The sequence below is a fragment of the Macaca thibetana genome, chromosome 11 (genome assembly GCF_024542745.1).
Source record: "Macaca thibetana thibetana isolate TM-01 chromosome 11, ASM2454274v1, whole genome shotgun sequence".
Taxonomy (NCBI): Eukaryota; Metazoa; Chordata; class Mammalia; order Primates; family Cercopithecidae; genus Macaca; species Macaca thibetana.
Genome location: NC_065588.1, coordinates 104,499,635 through 104,522,661, shown reverse-complemented (window position 1 = coordinate 104,522,661; position 23,027 = coordinate 104,499,635). Strand labels below are relative to the sequence as shown.

Below are 23,027 nucleotides of genomic sequence, written 5' to 3'. Positions count from 1 at the left end.
TATTTCAAAACCAAATACTTATCAATTACTCCATTGGTGTCGCATGGCTGCTATAACAAATTATCACAAATTTGCCTGAAACAATACACATTTGGCTGGGTGCAGTGGCTCATGCCTACATTCCCAGTACTTTGGGAGGCTAAGGAGGGAGGCTCGCTTGAGGCCAGGAGTTTGAAACCAGCCTGGTCAACAGAGTGAGACGTTGTCTCTACAAAAGAAAAATGAAAATGAAAACAAAAGCAAAAAACCCCCCACACATTTATTCTCTTGCAGTTTTGGAAGCCAGAAGTCCAAAATCAGTTTCACTGGGCTGACGTGCAGGTGCCAGCAATACATTTATGTTGTTTTAAGCCACTAAATTTGTGGTAATGTGTTTACAGCAGCAACAGGAAATGAATACTCTACCTATGCATATAGTTATGTATACATGCATGTAGTTATGCATTTCTAAATACAGTATATGAATACATAAATAAAGCTCTCTAAATATGTTTAGAGAGAGACTGCATGATTAAGCTAATGTGGGAAAATATTAACATTTGGGGAATCTGGGTCTTATGGAAGTTCTATGTACTCTTTTTGCAATTGTTTTGTTAAGTCTGAAATTATCTCAGAAAAAAATCTTAAAACAATACTATGCTCGTTAAAAAGGACTTAGATTCTCCATAGTGGCTGGACACTTCCTTTGTAAAAACGGTCATTTTCCTGGATTCTTATTACACTCCAGGCACCGGGCCAGAGCTTTTGGAGCATCCTCTCATTTGATCCTCAAGTAACCCCTTGAGATAGGAGATCTTGCCCCATTTTACGACAAAAAGACTAAGGATCAAATAGCTTAGGGAACTTGCTGGGAGTCACTCAGCTAGTGGGCAGCAAACCCAGGATTCCACCTGGCACCCCTGGTGGTCAATGCCCTTCCCCGTGGGGAGGGAGGGAGGAGCAGGCAGCAGTGAGTTAGAACAGCAGTGCTTAAAATGTGGTCCCTCGGCTGGCATCAGCGTTAATACCACCTGGGAACTGGTTGGAAAGGCTACTTCTTGGACATCACCCCAGACCTCCTAAATGGACACGCTGGGGGTGGAGCCCAGCCATCTGTGTTATAACAATCCCTGCAGGAGACTCTGATGCTCACTTAGGTTTGAGACCCTCTGTTTAGAGGGCTGGTGCTTGCTCCCTGGTGGCAAGCCTCAACTCTGTTTGTCATCCTCTGCATTATTTATGAGGTTTCATTAATGTGCAAATTTCAGTCAGTTGATTGGCTTGCCTGGCATGGTGCCATGCATCTCATCAATCAGAGGCTGCTGTGCTTTCTTGTTTAGGAATGCCCCAACTGTGGGCCGTTCTGTAGTCGCAATGAGATCGATAAATCCTTCACTCAGAGGGCAATGAACCAGGCTGGCTCCCATATGCCCAGAATTCCCACTGCTTGGAAACTCCTCTGGGGACCCATGGAGTTGCAAAGGGGCCCTCCTGGAACCTTGGGCTCTGGAGTCAGGTGGATTTAGGTTTTCATTTCAACTTTGCCAATTAACTGGCTGTGTGATGAGAGCAAGCCATGTGACCTCCCAGCCCAGTTCTATGAAATAGAGGTGGGAGAAGCTTAGGACTTAGTGTGTAAGTGCTTGACTCTTGCTTCCCTCAAGTCTTGGCCTCTGAGGGGTTCAGTCATGTGCCCAAGGTCATGTGGCTCTCTCGTGGTGGAATCAGGCTAGACGCCAGGTGTCCTGAGTCCTCATTCAGCATTCTCTCTCCCATACAGGGACTCCTGGCCCTTGGTTAATCCATCTGGAGGCTGGTGCGTTGCCAATTCAGTTGTTTTGCTGCTGACTGTGTAGGGAGAGGGGTCAGCTTCAGGAGTCTGGACACATGGCCACCAGCTGGTCCTCTTTGGAGACAGAGGGATAGGACAGGCAGGAGACAAAACTAGCTGATGAAGGTGGCTGTTGTCCCTGCTTTGAAATACAAGTCCTGGTCAACTGCCTTGTTCTCAACTTGTCCCCAGACCACTTGGTTGGAGGGACAGTCAAGCCCCCTTTCGTTGTCCTCCTTGTTCTGTCTCAGGGAGATATTTCTGATGGAATGGTGGTTAGAAGCCCGTGTGTTGGAGTCAGGCATAATGGAGTCATACATGTCTGTGCGTCCTTGGGAAAGTTGCTTAACTTCTCTGAGGCTCAGCTTCTCTATTGTCACATGGGACTAATCATGGCATCCACCATACAGGGTGATTGTCAGGACTGTGTGAGATAGTCCTTGGCACAGGGTCCAGCACAGAGTGCCCACTCAAAGGCAGTCACGTATAACTTCAGGATGGCCACCCACCCCTCTCAGCATTTCCCACAGGGCAAAATACATCCCACAGCTGGTGGAGTGGAGGATACAGAAGAAAATGTTAGGTTACATAGAATACCAGTCAGGTTTCAACTAGAGGAACAGAGCAAGTGGGGGGTGTATATGAAGAGATGTATTTATTTTAAGGCTTACCTGAGTATGGGGCTGGCTGGGCAAATCTGAAATCCATCATGCAGCCATCAGGAGGGCAGGCTGTCACTCTCGAGGAGGACCTGGATCTGCAGTTTACAGGTGGAATTTCTTCTTCCTGGAAACTTTAGTTCTCCTCTTAAGGCCTTTGAATCCCACCCAGATTATGTAGGGTAATCTCCTTTACTTAATGTCAACTGATTATGAACATCAGTGACATCTACAGAATACCTTTAGTGTGACCAGCCTAGTTTGGGACAACTGCCACCCTGTAACCAAGGAAGGGGAGAGTGTCTCAACTGACAGGCTCCCCAAACTACTTGGAGTGAGAAAGAAAGTCATTTCTCAAAGCAAAGGCCAACCCAAGGCTCCACTAGGATTTAATTCAGAGCAACAAACAAACAAAAAAGAGTTTATTAATAAATGAAGAAAGAAATTACCTCCAAAGAGTTTTTATTTTGTATGTGAATAGAGATAGAGAACGGTGAAAAACAAAACAACTACCTTTATAGAACGCTCTAAATGAGTGTTTGATTGATTGACATGTTCTATAGCCTAGCCAAGTGAGGCATACAACTGACCATCACACACAGCAATGAGAAATCAAATGACAGTGAGGCGTGTGAGAATGCTATTTATTTTTTCTCTGGTTGCTAATGGAGAAAGGCTCAGCTGGTGTGACTATATCTTTAACACTTTTCTAAAGCTCGGCGATGGTCCTTTATAACGAAGAGTAACCCAATGACAGTGGCTCACAAGAGCCAGCTGTAGCCACCCAGCTGTTGTTCTTGGTCACTCTGATTCCTGCTTCACTCCTTCTGCCTCTCCCCCATGATGCTCCAGCCTCACTGTCTCCTTCTTATTCCTTACAAATGTCAGATCACTCCCAACTCCTGGCGTTTGCACTGGTTGTTCCCTCCACCTGGTGTGCTCTTCCCCTAGATGGCCATTCATCCAATTCCTTCCCTTCCTTCCAGTCTTGTGCCACTGCTACCTTCTCAGTGAACTCCATCGACTAGCCCATTTAAATGTCACAGCTCTGATCCTTTTACCCACTTCTGCCCTTATCACTTCTTACATTCTATTTAATTATTCACTACCTTTTTAGAATGTAAGTTCTTCTCCCTTCCCCTTGGGAGACAAATTTCAAATAGAGTGAAGAGACTGCTTACTCTGACCCCAGGTTGAATCCTGCATCTTCTACCCACTGACTGGGTGCCGTTGTACAGGTTCGTTGGCCTCTGTGGTCCTTGGTTTTCTCATCTCTAAAATGGGCTAAGCATACCCAACCCACGGATTATGAGGATCAAATGGGATGATGCACAGAAAGTCCCCATTTCCACTATTCATCATTCTGAACATTTTCATTGATTTTTAAAGGAAATGGACACACACACACACACACACACACACACACACACACCCCAGATACTCAAGTGCCATGCTTTTTCTCCTCCTCTGCTCATCTCCTTCCTCCTTCCCTTCAGGGCCCCCTGTCCTTGTTCCTACCAGACCACGCCCTCCTTGCTGTCAGGAATAGTCTGCTCAGTCCTTTAGGCTTTCATATGAATCCTAAGGGTGCATCAGGTAAGCCACTGGGGTCTTCATTCCAGGAGCTTTTTCACCTTAGCAAATTTAAAAATGGCTGAGGTCATTGTTATAGTTCTGGTAAAAACCCAAATAACCCAAATAGCTCCTAAGAGGAGAAAAATTATAAAGTCAAAACACTTCCATCCATCCCTAATTTCCCTTGCCAGGGGTGCGTCACTATTAACCATTCAGAGTGGAGCCTTCTGTCATTTTCCTGTGCACACACAAACACGAGGATTGGATCTATGCAATGGATTTACATCCTACCTATTGTTTTTATGACTTGCCTTTTTAAAAAAAAATCAACAACGCATTTTGATTTTGGGTGTTTCTTCTAATTCTTTTCAGATCAGCACTCCCTTATTCTTTCTATATTAGTATAATCTTTCTTGGGAAGGTGATTTCTCAGCTTCAGTGTTCTCATCTGTACAATCGGCATGATGACAGAATCTGCCTCAGAGGTTGGCAGTGACCCTTTGGTATTGATAATGCAACCCCATTGTATGGGTGGGTCCTGGGTGGGTCCTAGTTTGTTAACTAGTTCCTGATGGGTGGACTTCTAAGTAATCTCCACTGTTTGCTAGTACAGGTCCACAATCCCTTATCCAACCACCTGGAACCACCTGTGTTTTGGGATTCAGTGTTTATAGATTTTAGGTGGGCTTTAAGGTATATATATCGTATACTATGTAATAAAACCAGAGATTGGAGGGGGCTCAGAGCAGCGTCCTATAATCAAACACATGGATAAATTCTTCAGTGCAACACATAAATATTCCCACCAAGTGGCATAAATAAAGACTATAAATAGCCTCACGTTTGTTCAGGGAAGGTTTTGTGCCAAGTAAATGTTGGCTCCAAACTTAGGATGGAAACACATTCAATTTTCAGAGCTTCTTGGATTTTTAAATTATAGATAAGTACATGACTACATACTTGGGCAAATATTTCTGTAAGATAAATTTCTAGAAAAAAAATGTTGGATTGAAAAGTCTGTTCATTTTTAAACTTTTTATAATTGTTTATAAATTTCCACCCCAGATCACCCTGTGAGCGGTGTTTGTTCTAAGCTGGGGCTGCTATGGAAGTGGACGTTCTCGCGCTCCTACATCTAGGGGTGGGTGGAGGTCTGTGGGGGTGGACCAGGGGGCCTTGAAGTCCTTGGAGAGAGAGATGCATGGAGGCTGCACCAGGCGCCTGCCAAGGGAGTTGGGGCTATGTGAGCAGAAGGAGAAGCCAGGCTTGGAGAGACTGGAGCTCAAGGAATTGCAATCTGAGCTCCCCAAGGTCTGCAGAGAAGGCATTTGAAGTCTCCAGGGAAGCTGGCCTCAGAGGCTGGAGCTGCTTGAGGCAGCTGGTATTGGAATGAGCTCTGGCCCTCTTCCCATCCCAGAGCCGTGAGCTCCGGGGCAGGACCTGGGCTGTGTTTCCTTCCAAGTTTCTCCATCTGTTTTCATCAGAGGGAAAATGATTGTGTGTGGAGATGGAAAGCCTGCTGCGGCCACAGCTGTTGGAGCGGGTGGCATGAGGGTGGTGTGAGGCGGGGGTCCTGGGTGAACTTGGCAGGTGCTGGGTACCTCCTTTGTCAGGGGCACCATGTAGGGACGTGAAATAACCCCAACATGGTCCATGATCTTCCCACAGTGGGGTTTGTACAGGCACAGTGCCTGGCACTCAGTAGGCGCTTTATGTAGAATTAGATGGAAGGAAGAACAGAAAGGGAAAGAAAGAAGCCATGTGATCTTGGCAGGTCGGAGCTAGAACAGTCTTTGATGATCACCCTATGTACCAATTTTACAGAAAGGGAAGTGGGAGCACAGAGAGGTCAACAAGCTTGCCCAAGGTCACCCAGCTAGCAGACCTCCTCAAGTCTCCCTAGCCTCTTCTCTCTGGAGAATCCCAGGGTGGGGGATGCCAGAGGGAGAGCTGCTGTCATGCCCTATATCTGCCTGACTCGGCTGGATGTTGAGGCACCCCATTTCTTTGGCCTCAAGCTCCTCATCTGTCAAATGTATGTCCTGTTCCTGACCTGCTGCCTCTGCTTGGGGGCCAGGGTTGGGGTAAAGGGGTTTAAGAATCAAAGCTGATGACATCCCTCCCCTGCTTAAAATCCTTTTGTGGCTCTACACTGCTCTCAAAATAAAGACCTGTGTCCCAGATGTGACTGTGTGGGCTGGCCCTGCCTGCACCCCAGCCCCTCCGACTCTGCCCTCTTGCTCTCCTGCCTGCTGGTGGTTTCTTCCCTATTCAGGCCCCTTCCCTTCACAGGGCCTTTGCGTAGCCCTCTCCTTCTTGTTTGGCCCCTTGATTGTGGAGCTGGAACACCCGCTTCAAATCCTAGCGCTGCCACTTCCCGGCTGGGCAGCCTTGGAAAAGTTACTTCCCCTCTCTGGACATCGGCTTCCTCCTCTGCAAAATGGTGCTGACAATAATAAAATCTGCCTCGTGGGGTTGCGGTAATGAACAATTGCATGTTAATACACATGTGGGCTAAGAGCTCAGTCAGCGACAGTTCTTAGGATTCTGATATGATTTGGCTCTGTGTCCCCACCCAAATCTCATTTCAAAGTGTCATCCCCACATGTTGAGGAAGGGACCTGTTGGGAGGTGATTGGATCATGGAGGTGGTTCCCGCATGCTGTTCTCATGATAGTGAGGGAGATCTCATGAGATCTGATGGTTTAAAAGTGTGCGACTTCCTTTGCCTTCTCCTCCTACTGCCACGTAAGACGTGCTTTGCTTCCCCTTCGCCTTCTGCCATGATTATTAAGTTTCCTGAGGCCTCCCCAGCCACGTTGAACTGTCAATTAAACCTCTTCTTTCATAAATTACCCAGTGTTAGGTGTTCTTTATAGCCATGTGAACACAGACTAATACAGACTCCTTCTTGCAGCCCTGGGTCCTCTCCTTTGCTGCTGTGCCACGATTGTTATTTCCTCTGAAGTGTGACCATTTGACTATACCTGTCTCTCTGCCAGACTGTCATCTCTTGGAGGGTAGGGCCAAGTCTGTCTCATCCACAGCTGTGTCCCAGCACCCAGCACATCCACTTACATAGTAAGTGGAAGCTCCAGAAATACCTAATGCATCTTGGTGAACCCTGACATGACTCCATTGTTGTGACCGTAGAACTCTGACTTCTCCAGGTTACATGTGTCCAGTAAGCCCCAGCTGCCGTTCTCCCCCTCCCCTGCCACTCTCTTTTTAGAAAGACAATTATCTCTGCAGGGACTGCTCTGCGCCTGGGTCCTGGGACATCTGACCGTGGCCTGAGTCTGCTGGGGTCAGTCCATTTAGTATGGTCACTGCTAGGCTAATTAGATCCATCAAGATGAAAACAGAGAAATGGCACATCCTGCATGCTCCCAATTAACTCAGGAGCACCTCCAGGCACCGCCGCTGACTCTGGGTCCCCTTCGTCTGGGTTGGCTGCCTTTGGGAGCTAAGAAATGCAATTATTTCCTGGCCATGTGGTTGGAGGGAGTTGGGTGACCCGGGCCAGCCTGTCTTCTCTGTCTACTCCAGACAGAGCCATAGGGTGGGGTACAATAAAATGGATATATGGTCAAAGTGCCCAATACTGGCCTTCCCATTGCTTGTGCTTTAGTTTATAAAAACAATGATGGCCATGAGTTTGATTACTTTCCCCCCAACTGGCTGTTGAAGAAGATATCCTCCAAAACATTCTCAAACCCTGCAAGCCTTTGCCACTTCCAGCTCATCACCTTCTACTCATCATTCTGTTTCCACTATTACCCCACAGCAACCTGTGCTCTACCCTGCAGCCAGGCTGATCTTCCCAAAGAGCAATCTGTCTCTCTTCTGTTTATAGCCCTCTATGGCTCCCTATTGCCATGGATAAATCCCAGACCTCTGATAAAGATCTACAAGGCCCTTTGTGATCTGGCCCCTCCTGACCTCTCCAAGCTTAGTTCTTGCCCTCCCTCCATCTCTGCCTCAGTGCCTTTCACCTTATGATTTAGGTAAAAGGAATGTCTTTCACTTTCTTGACTAAGCTTTGTCACCACTGGCACTTCCAGGCTTTTGCACATGCTCTTCCCTTTGCCAGGAACACCATCTCCCTCTTTCCTTGGTTCAAGTCAATTCATTTTTGAGAGTCTTTCCCGATGTCCCCAGGGAGGCCCTCACTGGATCACACGTCATTTGTCCAATGCTCTGTCCTTTCTTCTAGACGTTTAACTTTGGAAGGTCAGGAACTGATGCTTATTTACTCATTACATCCTCAGTTTCTGGCACACAGTAGGTGCTCAATAAATGTTTGTAACGTAATCTAAAAAGTGAGTGTTTCAGATTGTATGATACCAATGGTTCCTGATAATACTGATGATGGTGATGATGATGATGATGATGATGATGATAAAAGTGGAAAGCTAAGGTGGATGTTACCATTCTTATTTTATAGTTGAGGAAATGGAGGCTCACAAAAGTGGAATGCACCCGTGCAAGGATCTTCTAGTTTTAGGAACTCACAGAACCAGCCCCACCTCCTCTCCTCTGTGTATATCAAGCTGGGAGGCCATGCAACCTGGTGGTGGAGGTCATCAGCCCCTTCTTGGTGCAGGCACATTGCAGCTTAGGAAGCTTCTCCAGTTATAGCTGCCCTTTCCCAACTCATTGTCCCAGTCCGAGCCCGGAGTCTCACGTGGACTATTGTACCAGCCTCCTACAAAGATTTCTATAATAGGTCTTCCTGCTGGAGTCTGCCCTCTATGCACTGTGGGGAATCAGAAAATCCAACTGCTCTCATGTTCCTAATCTTAACAGCCCTCAATGGCTGCTTTCCGCCAGTGAAATGAAGTCCCAGGCTCCTTTGAGCTGACATCGAACACCCTGCACAATCGGTCCCCAGCCCCCATGAACTGTCCCAACCCCTTGTCCAGCTTTCATTTTTACTCTTATGTTTGCCCCACCCTCCATCCTAACCAATCCACTCCTTGTTTGTACCATCCCCCACCAACTTCCCAGCCCCATGTTTTTTCTTGTGCTGGTCCTTTTGCCTAGAATGCTTTTCTCTCTTATTTCATTGTGGGAAATGCCTCTTCACTCTTCAGGGCCCAGGCCTAGACACCCTCCTCCTCCAGGAAGCCTGCCTTGATTTCCCCAGTTAGAAGTGATCTTTGAATTCACAGAGCACTTTCTCTGGTCTTTTTGAGCATATGCCTCCCCAAACTTCTGTTTGAGCTCCGTATGCACTTGCTTATTGCCCCAAAACCCTACCACAAAGGAGGCCCCCAGAAGGTGTGTCCAGGCATCTAACAGAAAGTGGGCATTGTAAAAATGCATATTTGCCTAATTAATTCATTCATTAATGAAGGATGAATGAGTGAATGAAAGACCATGAAGTTGCAAAAGTTCAGGCTTTAAAGCCATACAGACCTGGGTTTGAATCTATTTCTGGCACTCACCAGCTGTGTGGCTTTGGATAAGTCTCTTCACCCCTCTGAGCCTCAATCTTCTGGATAACTTTTCAGGAATATTCAGAGGATTGGGCATAATACAATAGAGTGACCAACACATAGTAGGTGCTCAACAGATGAATGTGTTTTTTTGAATGAATGGATGAATATGGAGGGTGTTTGAAAGATCATGGGTTTTGAAACCAGCTGGGTCTGGTTTGAACCCACCTCAAACCAGGTATTTTGGTTGTATTTTGTGGTTGTGATTAATTTGGGAATGATCATTCACCTGTCGATCCTCAGTTTCCTCCTCAGTAAAATGAGAGTAACTAACAGTCCTTACAGGCAGGGTTGTGATAGGGGTAGAGATGCTTCATTTACAGTGTCAAGCTCATAAAAATGAGTAGTACTGCCATGATGATGATGGTGGTGGTGATGATGAGGATGATGGTGATGATGGTGGTCATTGTGGTGATTATGATGGTGATGATAGTGGTAGTAATGGTGATAGTGGTGGTGATGATAATGATGATGGTTGTGATAATGGTGGTGGTGATAATAGTGATGATGATGATGATGACTGTAATAGTGGGGATAGTGGTGATGATGGTGGTGATAGTTGTAATGATAATGATTATGGGGATGATAATAATGGTGATGGTGATGATGGTGGTAGTGATAATGATGGTGGTGGTAATGGTGATAATGCTGGTGGTGATAATAGTGATATGATGACTGTAATAGTGGGGATAGTGGTGATGATGGTGGTGATAGTTGTAATGATAATGATTACGGGGATGATGGTAATGTGATGATGGTGGTAGTGATAATGATGGTGGTGGTAATGGTGGTAATGCTGGTGGTGATAATGACGATTGTTGTGATAATGGTGGTGGTGATAATAGGGATGCTGACGTTGATGGTGACAGTGGGCATAGTGCTAATGATGGTGGTGATGGCTGTAATGATAATGATAATGGGGATGATGATGGTGATAGTGATAATAATGATAGTGTTGGTAGTGGTGATAATGGTGATGGTGATGGTGGTGGTAGTGATAATGATAATGATTGTGATGATGGTGGCGGTGATGATGGTGGTGGAAAAGGAAGATTAGGGAGTGCTTGACCAGTCTTGGCACAAACTTCCATGCCCAACCAGCATTCTTCTGGGCTGCCCTCCAAGCTAGTGACTAGTGTCCCTTAGTTACCCGAGGTTTCACTGTAATGTCCTCCTCCTAGCTAGCAGCTATCTTTCCATTACCTGCTCTTCTTCCTCCCTCCCCATCAGGTACTTTAATGAGGGGCCAGCACCATCTACAGCCAGGCTGGGCCCCATGTAGGGTGATGGCTGACAATGGAGCCAGGGCAGCTCTAGTGAGAGCTGCCAGTGCAGGCTCAGTGATCATGGTAGATCATGGAGGCAGGTGAGCCCAGGGGTCTCACACCCTGAGCCCTGCAGGGGTCTTAGTTGTGTAACAGCATCAGCACCACATGGGCATCGCTTGCAACAGCTATTCCTCAGTGTGATCTTGCCTAGGGGGAGTGAAGAGGGGCTTTTCTTCTGTAGAGGCTGAATCTGCCCCCCTGAAGCTCCTCCAGGTTAATGCTGGCTCTGACTTCTGGACCTACACAGAATATGGGTATTGTCTATTCCTCAGGATTCTAAACCTCATAAAACAACAACAGAAACTGAAATGTTATCTTAGCTTGGGTTCCCCTGGAAGCAAAGCTGGAGACAAGGATTTGAGTGCAATAAGTTTATATGGGAAATGAAGGAAACAGAAGGGGAACAGGGAAGTGAGACAAAGAAGGGAAGGAGCCTAAAACACATCCATTATTAAACCAGTCATCACTGCGGGTGGCTGGAGTCCAATCCCACTGGGAGGCTCTAGGAGACTGTATGGAAAACATGCCTCCGACTTATCCTACCTGAGGAGTTGGGGGGCTTCAGTATTTGGTCATTGGGGATGTTGCCAGGAGGCACCAATACCCCAGCATTTCAGGCCAACCTTGGACCTGAGAAAGCCCTTAGGTGCTGACAACAGAGAATTGGGGCAGTGTGCCCTGAAGTGATGAGGGCAAGGGGATATGTGTGGGCACCAGAGGGTCTATAACTCATGTGTTGACTTATGGATTTTTCAGTTAAGTCCTAATGATCCCTGACACATTTTATGTGTCAACTTGGCTGGACCAAAAGATGCTGATAATCTGTTTAAACATTATTTCTGGGTGTGCCTGTGAGGATGTTTCTGGAAGAGATTGTTTTTAAATAGGTGAACTGAATAAAGCAGATCGCCCTCCCCTAGGTGGGTGGGCATGAGTCAACCCATTGAAGGCCTGACTAGAACACAAAAGCCAAGGAAGGTTGAATTTGCTCTCTGCCTGACTGCTTGAGCTGGGACATCAGTTTCTTCCTGCCCTCAGACTGAGACTTACACCACTGGTGCTTCTGGTTTTGAGGACTTTGGACTCAGGCTGAACTACATCGCCAAACGTTCTGGGTTTCCAACTTGCAGATGGCAGACTGTAGGACTGCTAAGCCTCCATTCTCTCTCTCTCTCTCTGTCTCTGTCTGTCTGTCTCTCTCTCTCTCTCTCTCTCTCTCTATCTCTCCATCTCTCTCCACAATTAGTTCTGCTTCTCTGGAGAACCCTAATATAATCCCTTGTATTGGTCCATTCTTGCATTGCTATGAAGAAATACCTGAGATTGGGTAATTTATAAAGAAAAAAGGTTTAATTGGCTCACAGTTCCATAGGATGCACAGGAAGCATGGCAGCATCTGCTTCTGGAGAGGCCTCAGGGGGCTTCCAATCATGGCAGAAGGCAGAGTGGGAGCAGGCATCTTATGTGGTGGGAGCAGGAGGAAGAGCAAGAGTGGGGAGGTGCTATGCACTTTTCAACAATCAGATCTCCTGAGAACTCTATCTTGAGAACAGCACTAGGGGGATGGTGCTAAATCACTCATGAGAACTCTACCCCCATGATCCAACCACCTCCCACCAGGCCCCACCTCCAACACTGGGAATTACAATTCAACATGAGATTTGGGTAGGAACACAGATCCAAACCATATCATCCCTATTTTACAGGTGAGGAAACTGAGGCTTGAAGAGGTAATGTGACCTGTCCCTGCCCAAGCTCACATATCTTGTCAGTGGCATCACTTCTCTCCCCAGGAACTCCCTTATGAGTTGATTTCATCCAGGTCATCTGTGAGTAATCATGATGGAGAAGCTGGGGGACTGTGGTGGGAAGTAGGGATGTGGCAGGGCTCCTGCTGGGAGATTTCAAATCTATTACCCCAAGAGTATTTCTACTCTCTGATTGGGATGTGATGGGTCACAGGAGAGTGGATCCAGGCCCTTCGCTTGGGCCCCAGTGAGTTTCCCTGTACCTGAATAATGTTCCTGCCTTTAAATAATTCATATCTGCACATGGTCTTCATTTAGCACCATCCATCAGCCAGTTATTTCCAAATAAGCAAAAACCTCAGGCATAAATTATTCCTGCAGGGTCAATGGGTCTGACAGAGCACACCCGCTACCACCAGCCGAGTGTCATGTGACCAGGGAATTGCAGCCTGGGGCCTGCATTTCCAGATGTGTCAACTCCACATCACACCAAAGAGTGAGAAGGATAATGATTTTTTTTTCCCAGAATTTGGGGTCACGAGTTTTAACTCCAGATCTGTTTGTCGTTTATTTCAGCCTATCCAGGCCTTTATATCTTATCTGGAAAACAGGACAATCAGTTTCTCCTCACAGCACAGTGAAATTTAAATAAGATAAATGAAGACTTTTGTTATAGTGCCTGATAAATAGTAAGTGCTCAGTAAATAGTCCTTTTTCCTTCCTTTCTCTTTCCTTTCCTGTTTACATTCTTCTGTTCTACCTCGTTTGCTCTCCCTCCCTCTCTTCTCTTTTCCTTCCTTTCTTGTCAAGAATTATTCATGCATCCTGTAGCAAATGCTGTTGGTGTCCCACCTGCAGCCCTCCAGCATTCATGGACCCTGAACATGCTCACAGACTTCTGTGGCCAGCACCTGAGGCTTCTTTTCTGAAGGCATTCTTCAGCCATATGCATACTCAGTCTGCAATAGGGCTGGCCAGAAATGCTGGGGAGACACAGCCTTTCAAACTAAGCAAGGGTGGTTAGTTGGTGGATAAATATCCTAGCGCCCTCACCTTCCAAGTTAGACCACTCTGAGCGTATGCTACACTGTCTCCCAGAAGCGCCCGGTGGGATTAGCCCCAGTCACCCATGCCCTGCTTATCAATGCCCTATCTATTGGCTTCTATCCTTACCTATCCCATTTTCCCACTTTCCTACCAGTGCTTCTTAGCATCACTTCCCACATAAATAACTGTGCCCAAATCGGTCTCAGGGTCTGCTTCTTGGAGAACCTAAACTAAGTCAGATGCCAAGAGGCTGTATGTGATGGGGCCACTGAAGACTTCAATTCAAACAAGTTGCATTCCCAGATTTTCCGGCCTCAAGGACCTGTCCTCGAGGCCCCACCCACAAAATTCTGGCCCTCATAGTCTGTGGTCTTGAAGGCTATTTAAGATGAATCAAGACTATGCCAGAGTCCCCTAGTCATTCCACCAGGGAGTAGCCCGAGTGATCTTTCTAAAACGAAACAAAACAAAACAACAACAAAAAACCACAAAAAACAAAACCAAAAAATAAAACCTGACTATGCCCTTCCCAGAGCCCTCAATTCCAAAGTCACCTACATGGCTTACAAGGCTCTTCATAACTAGGCTTGCAGCCTGCTCTAGTCTCATCTCTCATCCTACCTCCACATGCTCCCTTCCCTTCAGCCAGGATGTTCTATTTCCATGAAACACTTTATACTGTCTGAATCCTCCTAGCCCTTGTTCACACTCTTCCCTCTTCATGGAGTTCTCTTCTCCTCTACTTTGTTTGCCTACTAAATTAATCATCAACACCCAGCTCATGTTACCTCCACTGTGAAGCCTTTTCCCCCTCCTGTTCCTCCTCTGTGCTTGAGTAATCTTAACGGTGGCTCCTACTCCTGTGCCTTTTCAGTACTGAGGCCAGTGGGAAGGAGAAGTTGACTTTGTCCCAGAAGTCTCTGTAAAACCTCTTGCCATCTCATTGACAGATGAAGCCATGTGTCCCCACCCCTGACCAACACCCTGACCAGAGGAATGCAGGACTCAGACTGGCCAGGTCTGTTCACTGGGACTCCTTTAGCCATGCATGATCTTAACACCTAATGGATTAACAGTGAGGAGGGAGGAGTTCAGGATGGTTAACGCTTTGCCACAAATGTTCCCTCCATGGCTTCAATAACTTTCTTTTCTAATTCAAGGAACTCACTTTAAAAGATGAGTTTTATTGATTTAAAATTTTTGAGCTAAGTAGTTATGTCTAGGAAAAATTTGTCTGCTTATGTGCAGATAATCTAGCTGTTTATTACTCAATAAGACTCAAGGCCTAAGACTAAATCTCCATGGCTCTTGGCTTCACCCTTTGAACTCTTGGTTTGATTACCCAGTCATCATTTCTTCTCCATGAAGGTAGCATGCATGAAGATGAGATGTATTTTTAGCTTACTTTTTTTCTGTAGATGTGGTGGGGGTGGGTCTAAAGTTCTCTTTTTAATTTGTGCAGTTTATGCTTCTTTCAATACAAATGGGCTGTGTTTCTGCCAATACATTTCTCTTAAAAATTTTGTGAGTCTTTTGTGAATCTCATTGGGGGCTCATTTCATTAGGAAAAAAAGCCACACTCAGGAATCTCATTGGCATAAACTTTTCTCTACGTCAAACTTCTGCTGAGAATCCCAATGCAGTGGAGGCACAATATCCTTGCTTATTAAAAGTTGCATGGTTTGACTGATTTGGTTACCTTAGGTCTTTATGAGGCATTAATAATGAATTTTACAGTCACACCCTCAACTTTATACTGTATTTCCTGACAGTGTCCTGGATTCAACCTTTGCCCAAAGATATTTCTTAATTTTTGCATCACTTGCCATCTAGAGACACAAGCAATTTTCAAAACCAGCAAGTCCTGGCTTCTTTTTGTTTATCAGTCATTCCTTTAGGTTATCTCTTTCCTCTTGCATTTTACTCTAAGCAGCAAGAAGAACCAGGTGTCATCTTCAACATTCTGCCTGGAAATCCCCTTGTTTAGATAACTGAGTAGACTAGACATATTACTTAATTTCCATTTTATTACAGGTGACAGTATGGCTAAACTCTCTGCCACTACATAACAAACATCCCCTTTCCTCTGGTTCATTATTTATTCACACATGCACTCGCTCATAAGATTATGAACTCAACCAATATTTATAGAAGGAAGACATGTGCTTACAAGGATAGCACAATCTCAGGACCTGCTCTCATGAAGCTTACCTTCTATCAGAATCTCATGTAATTCCCTTCTCCTCCAGAACCCTATGAAATTAGCGTTGTTATTATTTTGATTTTACAAATGAGGGAGCTTGAGCTCGGAAAGGTAAAATCAATTTCCTAGGGCCTGCCAGATAGTAAGTAGAAGGTCTGGTGTCTGAACTCAGTTCTGTTTGATTGTAGAATTCTTATGTGTAGGTGCTGCTATTATAATTCCCTTTCCTGGAATTCAATTTCCACTGTCCTTGTCAAGGTCTGAAGTGGTGTCCATTTCTTCATTGAAATTTTCTGAGAATCAAGCTGTTGACTTTCCTCTATAGATATGTTTTTAAGGTAGAGATGAATAAATATGTACATTTAGAAATAGCCAAGTGCCTAGAATTGCTGTTTAGTAGGGGGGCTTTGGGAACTTCTCACAAGACCTCACTGTCCCCTAATGCCCCATTCAGTAAACAGGAATGACAGAGGTACTCTGAGCTTCCCGTTGGGAGGGTAGGACCAGGACAGGTTTGCAAGGGTTGAAGTCATTGACTTTTGAAGGATGCTTGGAGGAAGGGACAAGAGACAACGATTCAGGCAGGAAAACTAAATTTTATGGTCATAAATCCCCAGAAAATTGCTATTTTCTCTCTTCTCCCCCACACCGTGACATCTTACTAAGTCACAAGATGCTCTCAAAAGCTTAATAACACCATGTGATCTAGGGCAAGACATGTGTTTAAGGAAGGGCAGACCCTGTTCCCTGGATGCTGCAAAATGTGCTGCATTTTCTTGATCTTGACCTTCGGTTAGAAATATGGGGAACTTTCATAAGCTGTAGAAAAATTTAGTTTTCTGAGCAGCCTGTAAGACACTGACCTCAGCTTTAGCTGCAAGTTTGGGCTTGGTCTGCAGCCTTGGTGGCTTCTTACAGTGAAGGAAGCCTAAGGCTTTTGCTGTGGGTCTTGAGGGCCCAGGAGGGGAGGCTTTCACTAGCACCTGAAGTGTTCCCCAAGGATTTAGTTTAAAACACAACCTGTTTGCTCTTCTCCTGCCTCATCTCAACTGTTCTTCCCTCTCTCACTCTACAGGAGGCCACGTTGACCTCCTTGCTTTTCCTCAAACATAATCAACTCTCTCCAACATCAGAGCTTTGGAACTTTTTGTCTCTTCTGCCTGAAATGAATGTCCCCACATTTTCCTACAAGTAGTCCCTTCTCAACCTTCAGGTGTCAGTTCAATTGTCACCTCCTCAGGGAGACCCTTCTCAACCACCTTATTTGAGGTGACACGTGTTCTCATATTATCTTTTTAATCATATACTGTTGATCTTTTCTACAGCACTTACTGCAGTCTGTAATTCTTTTAAAAACTTGTTTACCTTTTCTTTTTAACCTGCTTACTGCTGCTCACCAGAAGAGACAAGAATAGAGATTTAGGTTCCTGGATTCTTTAAGTCTAGAAGAACAGACTCAGGACTGGGGCAATGAGGGTGATTCCCCCTGTGCACTACAGGGAAAGCTGTTTACTTAGATTGCTGGTTCTCAAGTGTAGGTGTTTTTGTTCCCACTCATTGGGGATGTCTGGCAGTGTCTGGGAGATGATTTTGATTGTCATGACTTGAGGGTGGTGTGGGGTGTGTGCTTCCAAACGTTCTGCAATACATGGGAAAAATTCCAGAGTTATCTGGCCCCAAATGCCAACAGTGCTGTGATTGAGGACCCTTGACTGAAACTATAATGTCAGCATCACTCATACATACATCTGCCTTCACACAGATTCAGGCATTTTTCTTGGGATGCCCAGAGGCTCGGAGCTGTCTGTGGTGCTGAAGCAGACCACACTCCAAGCCCCTCCTTTCTTTTTTGATTATAAAAATTAGTGCTTATTATATGTCAAAATTACTTCACAAAAAAAACACTAAGAAAGCTATAAATATAAGGAAACTTCTCAACCATTATTAAGGGCATCTAAAAATAATACTATACTTAACATCATATGTAACTGTGAAAGCTTCACTTCTTTTTTTTTATTATTATACTTTAAGTTCTAGGGTACATGTGCACAACGTGCAGGTTTGTTACATATGTATACATGACTTTCTTAATACCATTTAGATCCCTGTTTCTGACCCCACTCAAGACTGTTGTATATAGAATCATACAACATTGAAGCTGGAGGGTTCTTAGAAGTCAGCTAATCTAATTCCTCTCTTTTGTATGAAGAGGACACCGAGGCCCAGAGCCCAGATTTGCCAACGGTCACATTGTACCTGCAAGTGCATTTGTCTCCCTCCCCCCGTGAACAATGTCCCTCCCAGGACATCTTGGCCAATGACATTTTGCCATCTGAGGGTTGTTAATGGAGTTGTCCCCCAGTTGAGGCAGCTTGTTTCTTAATCACATCGGAACTAGAAAGAAAATGACTTTGAAGATTTGTTCCCGTAGTGCTCAGGGTGGCTGGGGCAGGCAGGCCCTTTCTGGGTGCCTGGGGTGAGACAGCTTGTCTGGCAGGGAGCTAATTGATTCTTTAGGTTAGCGCTGTTTTGTGTGCACAGACAAATCTGGGCATCCATTCTGCCTAATGTGTCCTCTGAGCTTCCCAGCCCCAGTCTTTTGCTGCTGACTTCATGGAACTATGTTTTGTGAAACTTCTCTCTCTTCTCTACCTGTCAGGAAAACAAATTCAAGGAGGCTATTCTGTTGGTGGTGGTCTTCACTGAAAACCTTATTTTCAAGCACCTCGAGAGAACTGTCACCTAGAGTTGCCCTCTATCGACAGCCTGTTAAGTATCAGGTACTTTTTCTATTACCTCTGATTTTAACAACTCTGTGAAGTAGACATCATTTGCCGCATTTTAAGATAGAAAAATTGAGTCTCAGAGAGGCCAAGTAGCTTTCCCAAGGTCACACAGCAAAGAAATGGCAGAGCTTTGATCTGAACTCCATCCCCCCTGTCTTTCCTATAGATTTATTATTCTCCAAGTGTGGTCCCCAAACCAGCGGCATCAACATTGCTTGGGAATTTGTTAGAAATACACATTTTCAGATCCCCCATTCTTGGGTTTGGTTTTGGGCAAACCCAAGATTTCTAACATTATCTTATGGAATTGTAATCCCCATTTTGCAGATGAGAAAACTAAGCAGAAGTCAGCTTGTCCAAGGTCCTGCAGGGAGTAAGTGGCAGGGCTGAGGGCAAACCCTGGTCTCGTGCTCCCTCTCATCCAGTTCTGCTCATGATTCTTGTGTGCCCAATTGTTTCATTCTATTTCTCAGGCAGGGAGGATGATAAAAAGGACCCTATTCTACTCACACAACTGGGGAGTGGTAGAGGTAGGGTTTGGATCCAGGTCTTTCAGAATCAAAGCCTGTGTGCTGGGGTCTGGTCTACCAAACTTGGGGCTGGGTCTCAAAAACTCCATAAAGGAGCCAAGGTGGATCTTAGAAAAGAGCAAAGTCTTCAGTGTATATGTATGGCCTTAGGCAAGCCATTTCACTTTTCTCTGCCTCAGTTTACCCATCCTACGGTTATACAACGCTCACCAACCACATGTATTTGTTGTTATACTTGAATGCAACAATGACCCTGAAAGATATTTTAACAATGACAACAGCATTGGCTATGTTTTATTGAGCATCTGCTGTGTACCAAGCATGGTGTCTGGAGATTTGTAAATTCTAACTCCTGAATTCTCACCCCATGAGATAGATGCTTTTGTTCAGTTGGGTGAGCTCTTGGCTTCAGTTGCTTCATCTGTACAATGGGAATGATGTCATAACTACCACGCAGTGTCATTTGAGTATTACATGAGTTAATGTATGTAAGTTATTTAAATGGAAGCTGGCACATAGTAAGCACTAGGTAAGTATCATGTCACCATGCACATCTTGGAACAGGGAAACTGAGGCTAAGAGAAGCAAAAGACTTACTCAAGACCATATAAACAAGGAGCAGCTGACCACAGGGTCTTACACTGGTGTCTTGTGACTTTTATATCTGTTCTTTCTCCTCCCTGTTCAGAGGATCCACTGGTTTGGGTGTCCATTCTCCCTTGCTCTGCCTCAAATATCAGGATGGGATACCCTAGCCTTTAAAAATTTAGTCTGTCCCCTCTTGGCCTATGGATGTGCTACACCTACTCTCTGAGCCTCAAGGGCCATGGAAATAAACTGCAGAGCCTGATAAATAAATAAAAAATTAGCTTCATGATCCTGATGTCCGGAGGCTGTGGTGGGTGTTGAATTATTCAGGCTGTTTGGGTGTGAGCTGTTAGTTTTCTGCTGTTCTCGTCTTGATGGCTGCCCTGACAGATTGATGGATGAGCCAGTAAAACACTTGGAGGCCAGAAAGAAAATTCTTAATCATAACTCACTGGTGGGAGCAAGTGTTTTCTCTACACTGGCAGCTCCAGAGGCTTGGCCTAGTCCCAGCTCTCTCTTGCCTTCTGCCCTAATGAGGCTGGAGGTACCAACTGTAGAGTCATCCTTGGCAACTGGTTGAGGGCTTGTAGTAGGACTTTTAAGAATAGAGCTGTTCATTCATTTGACTTCATGTTTTTGCTTTTAGAAAATTAAGGTGTAATTTACATAAAAGGCATAACATTTAAATGTACTGCTTGGTGAATTTGGGAATGTAGTGTAACTACCACTCAGATAAAGATCCAAAATATTCGTATCCCTCTAGAAGGTATCCTTAGAAGGTAGCCTTATGTCACAGTTTAGCCATTACCATTTTTACTCCTAGACAACACCTACCCTGACCTCTATCATCATAGATTAGTTTTTTTCTACTCTGGAGTTTTATTTTATTTTATTTATTATTTTTTTGAGATGGAGTCTCACTCTTTACCGAGGCTGGAGTGCAGTGGTGGGATCTTGGCTCACTGTAACCTCCGCCTCCCGGGTTCAAGTAGTTCTTCTGCCTCAGCCTCCCAAGTAGCTGGGACTGCAGGTATGTGCCACCACGCCCAGCTAATTTTTGGTATTTTTTGGTAGAGACGGGGTTTCACCATGTTGGCCAGGCTGGTCTTGAACTCCTGACCTCAGGTGATCCACTAGCCTTGGCATCCCAAAGTGCTGGGATTACAGGCGTGAGCCACCGTGCCTGGCCTGGAGTTTTACTTTTTACTTTTTATTTATATTTTTTAGAGATAAGATCTTACTCTGTCACCCAGACTGTAATGCCCAGATTGCTCTAGTGCAGTAATATTTCACTATAACTTCACATTCCTGGGCTCAAGTGATCCTCCCACCTCTGCTTCCCTAATAGCTAGCACACCACCATACCCAGCTAATTTTTAGTGTTTTTTTTTTTTTTTTGTAGAGTCGAGGTTTCACTATGTTGCCCAGGCTGGTCTTGAACTCCTGGCCTCAAGTGATCCTCCTGCCTCAGCCTTTCAAAGTGTTAGACTTACAGGCATGAACCACCACACCTGGCCTTTGAAATTTTATGTAAATGGAATCATATAGTTTGTGTTTGGCTTCTTTCACTGGCTTTTTTTTTTTTTTTTTTAGATTCATCCATGTTGTTGCATGTATCAGTAATTTTTCGTTTTTATTGTTGACTAGCATTCTGTTATAGGAATAGGTGATAATTTCTTTTAAAAAATAGTTTCCACTTTTATTTTAGATTCAGGGAGTACATGTGCAGGTTTATTAGCTAGGTATATTGTGTGATGCTGAGGTTTGGGTACAGTCGATCCTGTCACCCAGATACTGAGCATAGTACTCAATAGTTTGTTTTTCATCTCTTGCTCCCTTTCCTCACTCCCACCACTGGTAGTCCCCAGTGTCTATTGTTGCCATCTTTACATCCGTGAGTACCCGTCATTTAGCTCCTACTTGAGTGATAATATGGTTTTCTGTTCCTTCATTAATTTGCTTAAGATAATGGCCTCCAGCTGCATCGACATTGCTGCAAAGAACATAATTTTGTTCTCTTTAATGGCTGTGTAGTATTCCATAGAGTATATGCACCACATTTTCTTTATTCAACCCACTGTGGTTGGGCACCTAGGTTGATTCCATGTCTTTCCTATTGTGATTAGTGCTGCAATAAACATAGGCATGCATGTGTCTTTTTGGTAGAATGATTTATTTTCCTCTGGGTATATACCCCGTAATGGGATTGTTGGGTTGAATGGTAGTTCCAAGCTCTTTGAGAAATCTCCAAACTGCTTTCCACGGTGGCTGAACTAATTTACGTTCCCACCAGCAGTGTGTAAGCATTCTCTTTTCTCTGTAGCCTTGCCAGCACCTGTTGTTTTTTGATTTTTTAATAACAGCCATTCTGGCTGATGTGAGAAGGTATCTCATTGTGGTCTTGATTTGCATTTCTCTGATGATTAGTGATGTTGAATATTTTTTTCATATACTTGTTGGCCACTTGCATGTCTTCTTTTGAGAAATGTCTGTTCATGTCTTTTGCCCATTTAAAAAATGGGGTTCTTTGTTTTTTGCTTGTTGATTTAAGTTTCTTATAGATTCTGGATATTAGACCCTTGTTGGATGCATAGTTTGTAAATAGTTTCCCCCATTTTGTAGGTTGTCTGTTTACTGTGTTGATAATTTATTTTACTGTGCAGAAGTTTTTTAGTTTAATTAGGTCCCACTTATCATTTTTTGTTTTTGTTGCAATTGCTTTTGAGATCTTAGTCTTAAATTATTTGCCAAGGCCAACGTCCAAAATGGTGCTTTCTTGGTTTTCTCTTAGGGTTCTTATAGTTTGAGGACTTACATTTAAATCTTTAATCCATCTTGAGTTAATTTTTGTACATGGTGAAAGATAGAGGTCCAGTTTTATTCTTCTGCATATGTCAAGCCAGCTATCCCAGCACCATTTTCCCCATTGCTTATTTTTGTTGATTTATCTAAGATCAGATGACTATAGATGTGTGACTTTGTTTCTGGGTTCGCTATTCAGTTCCATTGCACTGTCTGTTTTTGTATCAGTACCCTGTGGTTTTTGGTTACTGTATAACTTACAGTATAGTTTGAAGTTGAGTAATGTGATGCCTCCAGCTTTGTTCTTTTTGCTTAGGATTGCTTTGGCTATTTGGGTTCTTTTTTTCAGTTCCATATGAATTTTAGAATAGCTTTTTTCTAGTTCTGTAAAAAATGATATTGGTAGCTTTCTAGGAATAGTATTGAATTTTTGGGTTGCTTTGGGCAGTA

General features: G+C 44.5%; 1 protein-coding gene across 34 annotated transcripts in view; it reads right to left on the bottom strand.

Annotated features, from left to right (window-relative positions):
- ISCU (iron-sulfur cluster assembly enzyme) overlaps nucleotides 1-23,027 on the bottom strand; it is a 627,706-nt gene that overhangs the window by 158,171 nt on the left and 446,508 nt on the right. Inside the window, exon 1 of one of the 34 annotated variants that reach the window (XM_050749915.1) lies at nucleotides 18,906-18,909. The exons of 31 other annotated variants lie outside the window; for them this stretch is intronic. The gene's annotated coding sequence lies outside the window, so the exon portion shown is untranslated. Of the gene's footprint in view, nucleotides 1-17,353; nucleotides 17,358-18,803; nucleotides 18,808-18,905; nucleotides 18,910-23,027 lie in introns of those variants that run through there. 2 more of the 34 variants (XM_050749888.1, XM_050749920.1) reach the window with 2 other exon arrangements.